This window comes from Anser cygnoides, chromosome 1 (genome assembly GCF_040182565.1).
Source record: "Anser cygnoides isolate HZ-2024a breed goose chromosome 1, Taihu_goose_T2T_genome, whole genome shotgun sequence".
NCBI lineage: Eukaryota > Metazoa > Chordata > Aves > Anseriformes > Anatidae > Anser > Anser cygnoides.
The window spans coordinates 129,286,840-129,305,235 of NC_089873.1; the positions used below are offsets into that span (position 1 = coordinate 129,286,840).

The window sequence follows — 18,396 nt, forward strand, 5'->3', positions numbered from 1 at the left end:
TCTGGCAAAAATGTCTCTAAACTAAGTGCAGGAACTTTTTATTGAGTCATAAGCTACCTCCCTTGAGAAAAAAAAAAAAAAAGGAAGGAAAAGACTATTATTTACAAGGTAGTCACTATAACCTGAAGTGAAGAATCATTCAGATTAGAAGATTAAGCATCAATGGAAAAAATATTTACATGCAGTCAGGAAGCGGCAGGTGCCCGGCCCTTCTCCCAAGCAGACTGCTTCACAGGCACGAACTGAACTTCTCTCTGCCATGCTGATGGCTTCTTACACTGGAGATTTCCACGATAGCAAAAGCAGGTCTGGATATGCAAGTGACCCAAAAGAGGACCTGAAAAACAGGTCTTGAGAAAAGGGAGCTTCATCTAAACAGTAAACAATGTTGGCAGGCCTACCAAAGGAAAGGAAACAAAACAAAAAAAAAGCTTGTAATGCTGATCTGCATCCTCGATGCACTTCTCTTTGAGCCTTCTACATTTAATTATGGGGGAGGGAAAAAAAGAGGGAACATAATGCCTGTGGCAAAGGGCAAGAAGGGTGGGTGAGGGAGGAAGGGAAGGAAAACTACTCCAGAGAGCCACGGAAGACGGCAAGGAACGGCTGGCATATGGGGAAGTTCTTGAATGAAAGAAAAGAGGAAAACAAAAATCTAAGGAGAAGATGCTTCAGGCATGAGCAACGAGTTCATCATGAGATGAAATTTACATGATTAGCTTACAGGAAAACGCAGACTTGCAGCGTCCAAAGTCATTATTTGCATAACTGACTTTCATGTTTCTAGTGTACCTAGTTCTTGTACAAATAGTCTTACAGCATTAAGGGAGATACAGAAGTCATTTGGGGGATTTGGACACAAAAGCCTGCTCCCAGAAAATTGCTCTTATTTATTTCCTGTAAAAGGAAAGGCAAGTCAAAGAAACTTAAGTAAATCGCGGCTGGAGACAGTACAGGGCAAATCATGCCTTTCAGAGGATTAGGAAGAGCTTCCCAAGCTCAGTCCGACACAGCGCGGGGAGCTGCTAGGAGCTTCCCTGGCAGAGGGCTCACCAAATCCACAGCTGAAATCTCAAAGACGCGACAGCTGTTTCCTTCCTAAAGTTAGCAGCAGGCTGTACAAAGCCCCACACATAATGATGGCTATAACACAGGCCTAAGCGTTGGTCATCAGGAAGCTAAAACTGACTGGTAGCGTATCGAGGTATCTCATTACAGGCAGTAATCGCAGAGCATCACAGTGCTGACCTAATGCACAGAGCCCAGGAAACCACCGCCCACCAAGGAGGAAAACAACGGGCAAGATGACAGTGGAAGAAAATCACACGGCATGTTTAAAACTAACATTCTCTTTACTCTTCCAACGCGAGGCAGGCACAATCTCCTATTTCTCTTTGTCCCTGTCTCATGGTGGAAGAGCAATCTCCCGTTTCCTGTGTTACCCAAGGTAGAATGGGGGCTGTGATATTTACTCAGCCTGAAGTCAGAAGCAACTGTGATGTTGTTTGGATTGTACCACTTTGTGGCTAAGACCACATACTAACCCAATTGAAATGCAAGTTTAACATCTATGCTTCTTGCAGTGCTAGAAGCTCATTTCCTATTCCCATCTACTTGCATCTCTAAACAAACAAACCAACCCCATCAAACAGCAACTTAGAGAGCTGAACACCTACTGCTAGACAGGTATTTGTGTCATGTCTAAGAGACAGCCCCATACACACGAATGAACTAAAAGATGACCGAGCAACGCAAGTGCCTCCATATGTGAGCTAGAATTTCAAACATGGATGTCAAATGTGTTTCATGCTCTATTCGCCTCCATTTTTTGAAAACACTTAGTAGTTTAGAACAACTCCATTTCTCTGTTCACGTGCTCAGATTCTTTACCAAGGCAAAATACACTCAAGAATTTGCACAAGTGTTTTGCAACATACTGTAGCTGAAGTATTTTTTCCACTGCAAGGTATTTACTAGACTACAGTAATTCTCTCAGCACTTTTAAAGCTTCAAACACACCTTCTGTTGAACGCTATGAGTCAGTTTTAATGACAGTGTTATGTTCTATTGCTCTGCAGCTTATGCAAGAGAATGAATTTGCATTAAGTACCCAACTTTAGAAGCCACCCTCTCTCCTCCATTGTTAGCACTGAATAATAGTAAAAAATAGGCTATATTCCCTGCATGCTTTCTTATTGTTTTACAAGAATAAATTTAACGAGCTGCCTGTAATGTAGATTGTACATAAAATTTGTTATTGCCCACCTTATGGATACATATTATTCTTTTCTGTTTTTTCCCCTCCAGAAAGACAGTCTGCAGTAAAGTATAAAGAGTAAAGACATTTTTCATACTTCAGAAAATTTCAAAATTTTTATTCAAGTGTTACCCGATCAGTGTCACTCACTCACCCTGCTCACAGAAGAATTTACAATACCTTAAAATGACTCTATCTGGAAGCAAACTAACAGTTAATTCACAAATTAATTCACAAATAAGAGGATGAAATAGTCCAATATACTGATTCATAGAGAGGAAAAAAAGAGGGAATAAAAGTGATCAACTAATTTACAGTTTAACTTTTGAAGACTGTCACTGCTCTCCTTGTGGGGAGTGTGCAATGTATTAGACTTATTCAAGAAATTAATTATGAAAACATAATGTAACATCTCTCGCCATCATGGATCTTTTAGTCCAAACAACGGTCCATTCTAAATACATTACCGCTTCATTTCCTTTAGCCCCTCATTTAAAGCCCCCCAGCTCCCACCCCTCTACAAGAACACCTTATATTTATGTCGGGGCACTTTCTTGATTGAAAACACGATTACGCTTAGTTCAGCTTGACAAAACAACAGTTTGGCCTGTTTGTTCCTAGAATTACGACTGTCAGATTTCATAACTGGTTTGCATGCAAATCAATGGCCAAAGCCCCTCACATACATGCCCATAAGTAGCTGCACAGAGATACAAAGTTAAATCATTGTTTGCTGGTTTTTGTTTTTAATCTGTACATATACACACACAGAGAAATGTTCATTAAAACTTGAGAACTTTAGAACTTCAGCTAAATGATCAACTTCATTTTCTTCATTGAAAACTGACATGAATAAATTGGATTACTTCACCTTCTAGATTCTCTCCACCTTCTAGAAACGAATATCTAGGCCTCCTCAAATCAAAACTTCTTGTTCCCTTTTTAGCCCTTTCAAGCAGATTCCAATTTGCCCAAGGAAGGAAAAGATCATTATTTCTTATTTTCAATAAAAGTTCACAAGTTGAACTTACACTGAAATGAAGCTGAATGAAGAAAAATTCTGATGGACATCTTCCTCCACGGTTGGAACATCTGCTAAAAAAGGCTAAATCATTAGAGTAATAAGTGATACTTTTTCAACACAGGGAAAAAAAAAAAAACACAAAAACAAAACCCAACAGGCTGAGGACTGGAGGAGTGATGTAGACAAATGCTCCTGAGAAGCGTACATACAAAACACTTGTAAATAAAGCAACAACATTACAGCAACACTTTGGACTGAAGGAACCAAGCATTTAACAAATGCTGATGTAAGTGTGTGGTACACTACTGTCTACTGGAACCCAAGTAGCAGGCAAAAAATCTGTACAGCATATTGGAGAACAACATTCATTTTAATGAAGACAATCATAAAGAAAAGTCAAGTGTCTCCAGCACTAGAGAAGGCAATTTCTCAAAATATGAAGTCTGCCATTAATGCCCTGAGATGTGAAAGCAGGTTACCCTGAAGTTTTAATTAATTTGCAATTAGAAACTGACTTTTCAGATGCAAAATCTAATACCACTCTCATCTTGTCTGGGGGCGTGAGGAGGAGGTATCATCCCTTTTCCTTTACTCATATAAAAGCAAGCCTTCTCCTGTCTTCTTCTTCCCTTAGAACTTCTTACAGTATTTGAATCTGTTCCAACCCCAAGATCTCCAGTCCCTTCAGAAACACATTCTAGCTCTTGAAGTTAAACTGGGAGGGGGGGAGGACACAGAAAACCATCAGCATGCTTCCCAGCTATTAGAGACTTGTTTCTTCGCCAAATGAGAGCATAAATAAAATATCTTTGTACTCTTAGCTCCAATGGTGGTACAATGCAGTGATCTTATTTCTAGCCCAGCCTATAAGCGAGCAGCAGCTAAGTACCACTAGAAATAGAGCATGAAACATGGCTCGTTTCAGGCACTCTGAAAGACTCCCTTAGCATACATTAACACATGCATCACACAAGAAAAAGGTTAGTGAATCTATCAAATCCAAGACTGATAGATATTCATACTGCAAACAGAAGCAACTATTGCAAGTCTACAGCAAGAAGTGCTGATGGACTTCTCCTAAAAAGGGGGATGTTAATTCATGTCCAGTATATAGTTTTATTAGTAATAGGAAATGTTAAATGTCATTATAGGAAGACAAATATTTATACTTAGGAAGACAAATATTTATACCCCAAAACCCGAAGCAGTGGGACCTTGCAATACTTAATTTCAGGAGCATCAGTGAAAGATTTCTCATTTTCGCTCATCACTTTTTAAATGCATGATGCCATCAAATACAGCTTGCATCCCTATGTTCTGCAGAAGACATGGGAAATCCCTTCTCCAGACACACTACACACAGGCAAGCTCTCCTCAAACTGTTTGTAAATTGTTTCCTTCCTCAAATATACTGAAATGAATGTTTAGTAAAACAATTTTTTAACAGGAGAGAAATAGTATTTAATTCTGTCTCAAGCATCCAATTAGAGTGGCAAACTCTTCAACTTTCAAAGTTCAAGAATTTGAGACAAAAATTATACGCATAACACAACACTTATTTTAGTAATAGAACTGTCAAGTGCCCATTAGGCAAATGTAATTCATACAAAAACCCAGAGCTAATTTAATTGGCGTCCTTTTGGTAGTCCTTCACCCGATTTAAATTTATCCAGCTTAGCTTATGTAAACTGTTTGAACACAGAGCGTATCAGCTGGAATTTGGAAAGGAAAACACGCTTTTAATAGATGAAGCCTGATCATTTCTAAACCTAATTAGTTAAAAGTAAGGCGTGTGACAGTAGATTTATGCTAACCTAAAACAAAGATTTCCCCCCCCTCAAGCACTGATACGATATTTAAAGGTCTGAAGAATACCTTACAGAAAACCTGCTGCTCTCGAGAGACTGATCTGCCTAGCAACAACACTATTCCTCACGGTAAGGACACCTCGGGGAAGCCCACCATGCAAAGCCACGGCCTCACACCACTCATCACGGGCTGAAGGCGAGGGCAAGGCCGGGGCAGCCCAGGTCACCCTCAGAGTGAAGGACAGAGGAGCACAAGGCTCCAGTCCTCTCCACCGCCTTTCTCCCTGGACACCGGGGTCTCAGTCCCGGCACCCTACCAGAGATCTGACCCCTTATCAAAAAGATCTGCTGCAGTGTGGAAAACCTCCTTCAGAAACCTTGCTCAGGGGAGCCATACAATCATAGAAACACAAAGTTGGAGAGGACCTACAAGATCATCTAGTCCAACCGTCCTCCTATCACCAACACTACCCACTAAGCTACTAAATCATATCTCGTAGCACCTCGTCCAAGTGCTTCTTGAACACCGTGAGGGACGGTGACTCCACCACCTCCCTGGGCAGGCTGTTCCAGTGCCTGATCACTCTTTGAAAGAAAAAGTTTTTCCTGATATCTAATCTAAATCTCCTCAGGTGCAACTTTGGGCCATTTCCTCGAGTCCTATCATTAGTTATCTGAGAGAAGAGACCGACCCCCTCCTCATCACAACCTCCCTTCAGGAAGTTGCAGAGTGCAATGAGGTCTCCCCTGATCCTCCTCTTCTCCAGCCTAAACAATCCCAGCTCCCTCAGCCGCTCCTCGTAAGACTTGTGCTCCAAACCCCTCACCAGTTTAAATCTTAACATCTCCCCAAACAAGTCCTTTAAGATGCGAGATAGAAACACGGGTTTTGGGTGGTGTGAGGTGGGGAGCCAGTTTGTTTACTTTTTGGTTTCTTTTTTGTTTCTTTTCCTATAAAGCAAAGCAGTACTGAGGCACTGTTGTGTAAAGGCAGTTACTCAGTTACTTCAGCGTTAGTGTAGGTAGCCCTTTGGACATCACGGGCACAAGCATGGCACCTCTGCCCCACTGAGGTGCTCCACAGGTAGCATGGGGAAGCACATCCATCCTCACCATGCGTGACAGCCGGCAGATCACAGCAGTAGAGTTTTATACAGCATCTCTGAAGGGGCTACAAGATTATATATTATAAGATTATAGCCCCTTCAGAGATGCTGTATAATGCAACCACATCACTAGGGCACAATCAGCAACAATTGTCATTGCAGCAATATGGCAATGCACATCTTCGCCACAGCAAACCAGGAGCATCTTTCTGGTTCTCTGCTCGTGTAGATGCAAGAAAGAGACTGCCCCAGAGAACCATCAGTTTGCAAGGAGCATCTTCATGAGGAGTAAAACAAGCACCTGTGCTCATACACACAACCACAATGCTCAGCTGCAATGGCCAGCCTGGCCTGAAAAATGGTAGAGGACTCGAGTTAAGACTTTTTACATCTGGAAGGAAGAAATCAATGTTTGCCAAAGGCTTGACTTCTTTTGACGAGTAATGTGGAGCAGAATACTTTTCAACACTCATAGGTTATTTGGCGTGTGTAAGCCAGCTACACCCAAACATGCTACCTTAATTGAAAATTGTCATCTTTATACCATCTAATTTAATTCATGGTAGAAGCACTCACCAATTTCCTAACCACCTATAGTTGAAGCTGCAAGTATCAGCTTTCATGTAGTAAACTCCTGACACCACATAAGTTGTCAAACAGCAGAGCTAAAAAATCTAAGAAGCTCTAGATACATCAACCAAGCATTAGCACCCAGGAACGCACAACTTGTCTTTTATATATGCATATGCACACACACATACACACATTTAGGAATATATACAGATTATATAGTGTATATAGTTCCATGGAAGATAAAAGAAAAAATGTAAAGAAGAATTTGTCTTCAAGAACATGTGTGACATACCAATAACCACAACCAGCTGGGACACTGACGGATGGACACACACACAAAACTGGCTTCCAGAAATGAGAAGCAAAGAAAGCTATTAAGACTGAAGTGCACCAGACTAGGACTGCAGAATAACTCAGGTTGGAAGGGACCAGAGTAGATGTCTGGTCCATTCTTGCTCAAAGCACAAAGACATTTGACCAGGTTGCTCAGGACTTTGTTCATGATCCCTGTGAGGATTGTGGAGTGTTTCTAGTAAGACAAGATAGAATGATGCCACCACAAAGTGCTCTGACTAGGATCTGACACAAAAGAAGAATCCCGTACAGATTTAGCTCATTTGGTGCTAATGACAACAACAAAAAAATCCACGCAAAACCCAAAGCACATCAACAAATTTAACAGTGCAAGGATAAGCAGATAATTATTCAAGTCTCAAGGGAGACTCTGTACTGAACGCTCTTGTACTCACATATTTACATTTAGTAAAAACCTCAATCAACACCCAAAGTTTGGGTTTCTGTTTTTTGTTGTTGTTGTTTTGTTGGTTTTTGCCTTTTTTTTTTTTATTGTTGGAACTCATCTCCCAATATAACAGCAACCTATCATAAAATGCCTATGCCAAGTAAATCAAAGTCTGACAAACTACTGTTAAGTTTCACTCCATCTCCTCCTTTTGAAATCTTCTCTAAGGGTACCCAATTACTCTTGAAAAGTCTCTAAAAGAAAATAAAGGTTTCCTTCTCTGCAAGGAACTAAATGGAATCCCATCTATTTCCTTTGGTGTCATATTGGCTTATTACCTTCCTCTTTGCACTCAGCTAAGACTTCACGGATAGAGTGGGAAACCTTCCAAGTCTGCAAGCCAGAATGCAGAAAGCAAAGGCGCTTGTCAATCCCCCCACCAAATCACCATTTTGAAAAGCCCTCTGCTTACTCAGTTTCTTCTGTTTAAATGAGTTCCATACATAAACACATTGCAGAAGGAGACACTAGAGCCCAGACAGGTTGAATAATCAAACAGGACCAAATGAGATTGGTAGAATAGCCCCCAACGCTAGCAAGTTTTCCACACAAGTCTCAGCTCAATCTGTCAGAATAAGCCACAACAGATATGGACTGCTGGAAATTCTGCAGTCAAGATTTCATAAAGCCTTTAGGGCTCAAGAAATATCATCTATTGGTATTTCCACATTGTTCACACCAGAAAAACTTAAACCAATTAAGGTAAAAGTATTTTTGTCTACTTAAAAGAACTGCTAAGAATTGTGCTGTAAAATAACTTCATCCATGGCTCAAACAGTGACTAAAGAGTAAATACAGTCAACCAAATTCAGTTGGTACTGTAAGCAAAAGGCATTGACAAAGATTCTTTTAAGAGAACAGATGAAATTTTGCAAGACATGTGGTATTTATTTTTAGGTATTAGTCATACAATACTACAACAGATTTTATTTTTCTTGTCATAGAAAGCATTTCATATTGAGGTGCTTCACTGATACTGATTTTGTGCAACTTAACATTTATCTCTCTTACAAAAGTTTTGACAGTGTTGTTAAAACCATTAACAATTGTATGTGGAAAGAAGTATGCAATAAACACACAGGTATGCAGTGCACCTTTTGAAAAGGAAAAATCTTCCTGAAAAATCAATGCTGAATTAAAATGCAGAAGGGAAAGACTGCCATATGCCAACACATGCCCTGATTTATTTTTCTTTTGAGTATCTATTACCATTTCAATCAAATCTCCCCAAAACCTCATCATACATGAAACAACAGCAACAGATAACCAGCCTTGGATTGCTGTAATGGCTGTCAGGCCAATATAGGTCATGCAAAAAACCACAGATCCCATCTGGACTTCAGTACGCCCTTGTTGATGTCATCTATGCAAGAAGCATTCCAAGGCCGCCTGATTTTTAAGTACTCCAACAATTTTAATGAGAAAATACTGAAAAGAACATAGCCCCTACTGGTTAGTCCCCTCAGATTTCAATTTATACATTTTTATTCAAATCCACACATTATTTCTCCAGTCATTTCAAGGATATCTCCAAGTTTGTTTATTAGAATTAATTAGCATTAATTCCTAATTAACACAGATTCTTCAGGTAGGTGTCTAAGTATTCTTTGCATAAATGTGATACAATTTATTTTAATGTCCTCACCTTTGTGATTTCCTCTCCCTAACATACCATCCAGTTAAAGTATTTCAGGGTTTATTATACGAAAGCCTCTACGTAACATCAAAAGTAACCCATAGGACTAAATTATCTGTCCTTTACAGGAAAAAAAAAAATCTCCACCTAAAAAGCTCTTATCCTGATTCAAAGAAGGATATCTAAGAAAAATCTATGAATCTTACTGACAAAGAAAACTGAGTTTATTGGTTTGTAAAAGCTGTGCTCACAGGGGTCTGACCGTTCAATGAGAAGGTAACAAAAAGTTGGCCTACACCTCATTGGTAAGCCTTGCATGTATTTGAAAGACTAAAACATCTTAATATTATTTTACAGTGTTTGAGAAGGGATTTGTTTTTCCTTAGGTATGTGTTATAGAAACCTGTATAGTATGCTGGGCATTTTTGTGTGAGTTTATAGGTTTACAGAAGGCTAAAAAAGAACTAGAAACCAAAACTACAAACCAAACTAAAATCAAACTAAAAACCAAAACTAGTAAAATTAAGTGTCCGCAAATATTAGGGAGGCAAAGTGCTTTAGGATGTGGTCAGATGCTCAAATCTAGCTACTACTGGTCCCTACCAAATTGTCAGCAAAACCAAGTATCCATAGGTGACTACAAATCCTTAATTCCATCACATCTCATTTAAAGTTTTTATACATATATATTAATTTATAGAAGTAAATTAGTGTAAGGTAGTATAGATTAGTGTAATAGAAGTAAATTAGTGTATTTTTCCTCAATGATGGAAGAGATCCCCAAACTTATTAGTATCCAATTTTAAAAGATGAAGGCCTATTTTGCCATAAGGCTGCTATAGTTTTTGTTGGTTTTGTAGGTTTTGGTGTGGGTTTTTTTTGTTTTGTTTTGTTTCTAAATATGTATGATTTCACACTATTAAGATAGGGAGCAGGTTCCCTCCTGCCCCCAACGTTGTGGCCTCCCTTTAGGCTGGCATTGCAGAAGAGGATACCCAGGAATAGCTCTGCTGCCCATACCCCGCAGTGCCAGATCAATAACGCTCCTTCACACAAGGACTTCCTGCGTCAACAGATCAAAGCTTTCACAGAGCCCGGCTGCGACTTTCTCGTGATAGATGACAGATGATCTCATCCTCATGAGAAAGACAAGCCACAGATCAAGCCACCCAGAACACGTGGATTCGAACACACATCCTCTTAACCCAGGCCGGGTCAACATTTAATATTTCAACATCACCAATTTTTATTCACGATTGTCTTGCAACAATTGTCTTGTCTTTCACGATTGTCTTGCAACTCTGCCTCTACTGGAAGCGACTCTAACGCTCCACCACGTCGTTACCAGAGCAGTAGCATGGCAATTGCAACACAGAGTCATACAACCCTGCCATTAAAAAAAAAGTTTAAATGGAATGGTTATGTTCCAGTTGAACAAAGATTGAGAAAGTGGTAAGTACTTTTTTAAAGGAGTAAACTTAATTTTAACCACTACAAATGCGTTGGCTGCAGAACATACTTAAATCTGGGTAAATCATTAACCCATACTGTTTAAACACCTATGGATACCAAACATAGCTTATTAAGGTACAATGATAAGGTGACTGGAGCAAGCAAAAAGCGTACCAATCAGCATCCCAGTATACCTATCCAGAAGTGTATGTCCAAAATGTAGCTATCATGAAGAGTCGGTATTCCTCCCTCCTTCCTAAAGGAAGGGAGGGCAGTACTCTCATATATGAGGTAGAATATTCTTATGTTGAGTTCAGTATTAAAAGCTTTCTGGAGGATATAAATACACTGAAGCATTGTGAATCACCCTGCAAAGATAGGTACACTTTGTTTTCTTAAAAAGTCTACACAGTTTAAAAAAAAAAAGTCAAAGCTTATCTTTTTTCCATCCATGGCGAGTTATTTAAAAACCTGTTTTTTAGATATCCCAATACAAACAAGCTATTAAAGAGCAGCCAAATTTCCTGAAATTCAACTAAGAAAAATTAGATTATCTTCACCCTCCCACTAATTAGCCATCTCCTCTAATGAACAAAGATAGTCAGCACAAAGAAGCCAGTTACACGGCCAGGAAGTTTCTGGAATTAAGTTCAAGAAGTTCTAGTGCATGACAAACAAGTCAATAAATTTAATTATTTCCAAATGGACTGCACTGAAGCTCCATAAAACCAGTGTTACATAAAAAAAATAAATCTGTACAGCATGGAAAAATTCTTCTGTCATTCTTCCATGGGTTCCAATTTTGATAGCTTAAGCAGGTTTTTCCAAGCACATAGAGCATACATGGCTGCAAGGGATTTCAAGGAGAGTAAAAGTACTAAGTTATTCAACTAAATACTAAAAACTAAGATATTTAAAGTAAGATACTCAACACCAAAAGGCATTTTGAACTTTGTGCTTACTTCAGTCTGGTGAAATGGGAGCACCCACCCTTCTGCATGTGACACAGAATCAGAGCACAGTACCAAGTGCTCATACCATACAGTCATTGAGACACTCAGAGCCCCTAAGAAAGCACAGAACTTGGCTCTCCTATGAGTGTTTTAATACTGTAAATACCTTTTTCTTTACTGTTTTGCTCACTCTGCACAATGCTCACTTAATAAGCAGTTATCCATTTTTATTTTTTTTTTTTTATGAATTCCTGCTGAGTTCAGGTATGTGATCATACAATTATTGAAAAGCAAACAAAGACAACCACAGATTAAGAAAACAGACACCTTGATTTTCTCATTTCTTAACCAAGTGCTCTATTTAGCTACTCTTTTTTTTTTAAACAATTTGTCTAACCACACACGTTCATACTTTTATGTAGGCTCTCCAGACTCTGTGCAGAAACTTGAAGAGCAGATTTAATCATTTCACATGATGCTTGTGTACAGTTCAAAAGCTAGCCAGAATCTCAGATTGTACCAGACATGTATCCAAGCAACTACTGCTACCACTGAAACGTGAACTTTTTCAGTGGTGCCCAGTGCCAGGGCAAGAAGCAGTGGACACAAACTGGAACACGTCAGGCAGCACTTCTGTGCTGTGCGGGTGAGGAGCCCTGGCACAGGCTGCCCAGAGAGGCTGTGGGGTCTCCTCCTTGGGGATCTCCAAAAGCTGCCTGGGCCTGGGCCTGGGCAGCCTGCTCTGGGTGTCCCTGCTTGGGCAGGGCTTGGAGCAGGTGGCCTCCAGGGGTCCCTGCCAGCCTCAGCCACGCTGTGATCCTGAGAAGAAACAGCAGTAGAGATGGATAAGACAAACCCTACCACTTGCCAGACTTCACAGAAGAGAGGCTGCTCAGCCTCCCCCAGCCGAACCCCAAATTCCAGCAGGCTCCAATTACTACCCTTGTCTCCCAACTTTGTTCTCTTCTGCACTATCCTTAATAGTCTGCCCATTCTGTCATCAAATTTCTTCTCCTCCCTTCCTCACGCAGCCATCCTAAACTTTAAGCTGTCTCCACATCAAGTCAGATGAGTTTCCTACTCTCCTCCAGCTCTGCTCAAGCTTGGATCCAGTAAGCCGCTGAATTCCAAGCAGCAGTAAGCGTGTCAAGCAGGTGGGTGGGTTTTCTTTTTTCTTCCGAGAACTGTATGAAGCTTGGCCAAGTTTTTACCGTATTTCTGAAAACTTCACCAAATGCATAACCATGAGAAGGTGAGCCTTCCACTCCTTATTCAATATTGTAAAAGTGCTGAAGATGTTTAAAAGAAACCTTTTAATTTTTTCTTCTGAAGTAGCTTCTCTCTTTCTCAATTAACTGTAAGGGCTTGAATAAAATAAAAGAGCTAGAACTAAACCACATGCAAATCCATAAAATAATCAGGCTGAGGCAGTCATCCAGGAAGGGTGGAGGAAAAAAAATTCAGCCCAAACACATTTGGCAAAAGTTACTAACAATTTAAAAACTGGGTCTTAAAGGGGAAGCATTGGGAACCTTAATTATAGATGGTAGCTCCAGATTTGTCTACTTAAAAAAAAAATAAAACCAAAAGTAAGACTTGAAGCTTCAGTGTCTTTTTTTGCATTTGGAAAAAAAAAAACCAACTTTTTTCTTAAACAATGAGTGGATATGTATGGGAACCTCTAATATTCTAAGCTAATGTGTCTCAGATTTTATCTCCAAATCTGTATGTAATAGGCTATGGTTAGTATTACAGAATCCAGTTTATCAAATTTACAAGTTTCACGCTGACAACCACAATACTGACGAAGGGTTTACTCCACACAGAGCAGAGACCCAAGACAAAGCAAAAAGGATGGATGTAGGATAATGTGTAGTTTGGAACTGGTGAGGCCTCTTCTCTGACAGTGTGAGTTTTATTTGCCACTAAGCTAACACCAGAATGCTTTAAATGTATATACTTTGATGTTTAAAGTCAAAGCCATCCTAAAAACTGCAAATCATAAACAGAGTAGCCAGTGGGCTAAAGAACAAAAAAAAACATCTTTGTGCAAACTTTGAACTAGCATGTGTTTGTTTTGTTGTGTGGAGGTTTTGTTTTCTCAGTTCTTGAAACTGCCTTCTGTTCTGCCTGAAGTTTAAGACCCTATCAGGAAGACTGTATCAGTTACCCACTGCATTTCTTTCCTGCATGATACTGCTTCTTCAGAAGTTTGTCAGCAAAACACAACAAGAGAGTTAATATGAAGAGAGCAGTTCATGCAACAGCACAGCTACCCTAGGCTTCTGCTCGACCCCACCAAGAGAGAGATCTGCAGCCAGAAATGATGAGGTGCTGCTGGTGAAATCAGGAAAGGCTGAAATCAAGAACAGTAACAAACCAAGAGCTCAATACAGCAGAAAAAAAAAAGGGAAGATGATAGGTCTTCAACATGCACATGCAATGGCTACAGAAGGGAAGGCAATTATCCAGGGAAAGTGGTTCAGATCACACATGGGGGCAGGCGAACCACTCCCTTCTGAAGTACTGCATGCAATTCATTAGGCATTGCATGGGTATTTTTTTTTTAAACCACAAACTTAGATCAGCAAACAGATACAGACTTAAAACAGCTGCGGATGTAATTTAAATTGAACACTGCCATTTGCTTACTCAGGAGGACATTTGCAGGATTACCTAGAGAGAGAGTACAAGTTTCATTAGTAGAAGTGGCATTTTCTAGAGTAACTGGGATAAAAAGCCCTCACACCCCTAGCCGTTTTATCAATTTTTATCACAGCTTATTATTTGGGTTTTCTGAAAGGGCTGACGCGAATGATTTTTTTCATTACAGGAAGAATAATGAACTCTGCAGCCTGAGAAGAAATACTTAAAGTATTTGTTCAGTGTTGTTTTGTTCTAACTGGAGACTGCCATGCTCCTTCCAGCACCTTCAAAACTCATATCTGGGTGATACTATTTTGCCATTTCAATACCATGGAAAAATTAGCAAATTCTGCTTCTTGGATTAACATTGCAGATTAATGGCGATAATTGGATTTACGTATCTGCCAAGAAAATTTGGTTCAGTGTTCATTTACCATATTATTTCTATTAAGCCTTAGTATCAGTCACTATATCCATGTGGTCAGAAGGGACCATACCATAATATCATTACAGCATGATGAACAGCAAACGAACAACTTACAAAGAAACGCTTAATTGTGCCAACACATCTTCCTAATAAAACTCAGAATTTTCTACTCGTAATTTTAAATTTAAAGTTACCAGATTCAATTTTGGAACTACCTTTGTGTTCTTGTGAATAGGAAATGATACAACTGATTAAAGAATGGTATTTGGGAGCAGCACACTTAGCAGTTAAATATTGTTTAAATATAGATCACGGAACCTGTTGTGCAGCTTAGTTAAACTGAAGCTAAGAAGTGGAAGCCTTAGAGAAAAGAAAAAGACATTTGATGATTTACACCAATTAATTAGTAGCAATACCATTTTCCATGAACCCAAATTTCACCTAAATCCTGAGGCTTATGTTTTTAACATAGGTGCTAGGCCTGCCTGTAGACAGCAGCAACAACAGACTTGATCACACAGCAATTCAATACAAACACTGTTTTGTACCATGTGTTTCACAAAAACTGCATCCCCCACAGCAACTCTAACACAGACTCACATAGGTCTAACTCATTGCTTCTATGTGTACTAAGGACTTACATGGTATTAAATCCCCTTCCCTATGATCCAGTTCATACAGCTTTAACCCCTGCTTTAGGATTACAAAGCAGAACACCGCAAGAATAGACAGACATTTGAATAGATTCATAATGCTATGTTGTGTACTAAGAATTACTTATTTCTGCATCAACAACTGATAAACAGAGCATTGTTTTAATCCATACTATACCATACCAACAGTGATTTCTGCAAATACACTGCAGATTGTATTTACAAATGGTGCTTTGCAAGTCAGCCTCCCTAGTAACATGTGAATTGCAATAGCAGCGTAAAAGTCCTTGGACAAACTGCTGTAGCAATGGGAGGAGAACACTGGAAAATATACAGCTGAATGTAAAGAAATTTTCTCATGTTACATTCGTGCTACATGGCCTGTGTGCATTTAGGAGGGACAGGAGAAATGGCTGAGAAGGCTAACTAGCATGTGTATATAAAAAAACAGGACTTGGTTAGAAAGTTTAGAATTCCAGCCATGGATGGAAACTGTTGTGATAAAAGACAAGACACTAACAGAAGTCATGTAGATGTGGTACTCACGAACATGGTTTAGTGGTAGACTTGGCAGCGCTAAGTTAATGGTTGGACTTGATGATCACAAAATGGTTTGGGTTGGAAGGGACCTTAAAGATCACCCAGTTCCAACCCCCCTGCCATGGGCAGGGACACCTCCCACCAGATCAGGTTGCCCAAAGCCCCATCCAGCCTGGCCTTGAACATCTCCAGGGATGGGGCATCCACAGCTTCTCTTGGAAACCTCTCCCAGTGCCTCACCACCCTCTGAGGGAAGAATTTCTTCCTTATATCTAATCTAAACCTACCCTTTTTTAATTTGAAATCATTATTCCTTGTCCTATCACTCCACTCCCTGACAAAGAGTCCCTCCCCAGCTTTCCTGTAGGCCCCCTTTCAGTACTGGAAGGCCACTGTAAGGTCTCCCTAGCACCTTCTCTTCTCCAGGCTGAACAACCCCAACTCCCTCATAGGAGAGGTGCTCCAGACCACTGATCATCTTCAGGGCCCTCCTCTGGACTCATTCAAATACATCCATGTCCTTCTTGTGCTGGGGGCCCCAGAGATGAACACAGGGCTCCAAGTAGGGTCTCACGAGAGCATCACCTCCCTCACCCTGCTGGCCACACTGTTTTTGATGCAGCCCAGGTTATGGTTGGCTTTCTGGGCTGCAGGTGCACATTGCCGGCTCATGTCGAGCTTCTCATCAACCAGCACCTCCCAGGGTCCTTCTCCTCAGGGCTGCTCTCAATCCATTCTCCACCCAGCCTGTATTTGTGCTTGGGATTGCCCTGGACCAAAAGCAGGACCTTGCACTTGGCCTTGTTGAACCTCAGGGGATTCACACAGGCCCGCCTCTCAAGGTCCCTCTGGATGGCATCCCTTCCCTCCAGCACGCGAGCTGCACCACACAGCCTGGTGCCATCGGCAAACTTGCTGAGGGTGCACTCGATCCCACTGTCCATGCCACCACCAAAGATGTTAAATAGTTCCGGTCCCCGAGGGCCACCGCTCATTACTGATCTCCACCTGGACATCGAGTCGTTGACCGCAACTCCTTGAGTGCAACCATCCAGCCATTTCCTGAGCCATTGAGAGGTCCAATCATCACAGCTGTGTCTTTCCAATTTGGAGACAAGGTTGCCATGTGGCACAGTATCAAATGCTTTGCACAAGTCCAAGTACATGATGTCAGCTGCTCTTTGTGGGGGTTCCCAGAACCTCCTTTTCTCCTCAGCTCATAAACTGGAAAAAGGTATTTCTTGACTGTGCTCCACAACCTACTTGATCACCATGGTAATCTCCCCCCAAAAAACGTTGCCCGTTCATGGTGAGAATCTTTAGAAAACTCACACCTCTGATATTAAAAATACAGATAACCCATTTGCTCTCATCATTGTCACCACATCAATAAGATTGCGATGCTCCTCTTGTCATTTTGTTAATTCAGAAGCTTAACCCACAGACGGAAAATAAGCACAGTTTACCACTGAATTACAGAGGAACTGCTTAAGACATAATTAACCAGCTGCAGGTTGAACATGTATTTGTGAGACTAGAAAGAATACGGTAGTGCCTTGTGATCAGATTATAAGCTGCTGAGCAACACTGTTTGTAACTGCATAAGCAACATCTGTGAACCACTGACAGCTGAGGAAAAAATGCTCAGACATTCTCCTTAGTCATTCATAGCACTTCCAGAATACAAGCGAAATAAACAGGGTGCACCTCAAGCTGGAGATCAGAAGCTTTTTTCCCTTCAAATTTAAAACCCAAATGAAGTGTAACAACTGGTTCAGTGACATTTAGATGCAGACAACTTTTCAAGGTCATTTGATGACAGGTTATGGGATTTTATGAAGCATTCGTATGCTATTTTCACAGATAGGATTAAATGAATCTTCAACTTTCACTTTTGAAAACATCTTCTTAGTAAAGATCCATAAACACAATATTGAAATTAAAAAAACAAAAAACACCACAAAATTGGTCCTAGAAGAACCACAAAAGTCAAAGTTTTAAATCAAAAACCCAAGAGTCAGTATGAATTGCTCTATCTCAAGGTGAGGGCTTGTATAGTTGCAGCAGGTATTCTGCTGCATTGTTCTGTTGATACTCGAGGAATGCTAGTTCTCAGATTGGCCTTATGCATCACCAAGCACTGCCACTCTCCACACCTACATCAGGTGCCAAGGAGTCTGGCCAGGTGACCAGAGGGAGATCTTACCTTCGTTCCTAAATATCTGTGGGAGGGTTTAAAGAAGAAGAAGCCAGACTCTTGGGGGTGTCCGCTGAAAGGACAAGAAGCAACAGACATCAAGTGAAGCACAGGAGGCTCAGTATGAGCTTAAGGAAACACTGTGAGGATGGCTGACCACTGGAGCAGGTTACCCAGAGAGGCTGTGGACTGCCTGTGGTTGGAGATGCTCAAAACCCAGCTGGACATGGTCCTGGGCAACCTGATCTAGGTGACCTGGCTTGAGCAGGAGGTCTTGGATTTCCACAGGTGCCTTCCAGCCCCTACAATAACTGCAACACTT

At 40.6% G+C, this 18,396-nt stretch overlaps 1 protein-coding gene across 11 annotated transcripts in view; it reads right to left on the reverse strand.

The window, feature by feature from the left end:
• The window catches only part of CDKL5 (cyclin dependent kinase like 5), a 135,784-nt gene that overhangs the window by 97,802 nt on the left and 19,586 nt on the right, over nt 1-18,396 (reverse strand). Inside the window, exon 1 of one of the 11 annotated variants that reach the window (XM_048066823.2) lies at nt 3,289-3,364. The exons of 9 other annotated variants lie outside the window; for them this stretch is intronic. The gene's annotated coding sequence lies outside the window, so the exon portion shown is untranslated. Of the gene's footprint in view, nt 1-179; nt 2,290-3,288; nt 3,365-18,396 lie in introns of those variants that run through there. One more of the 11 variants, XM_048066820.2, reaches the window with a different exon arrangement.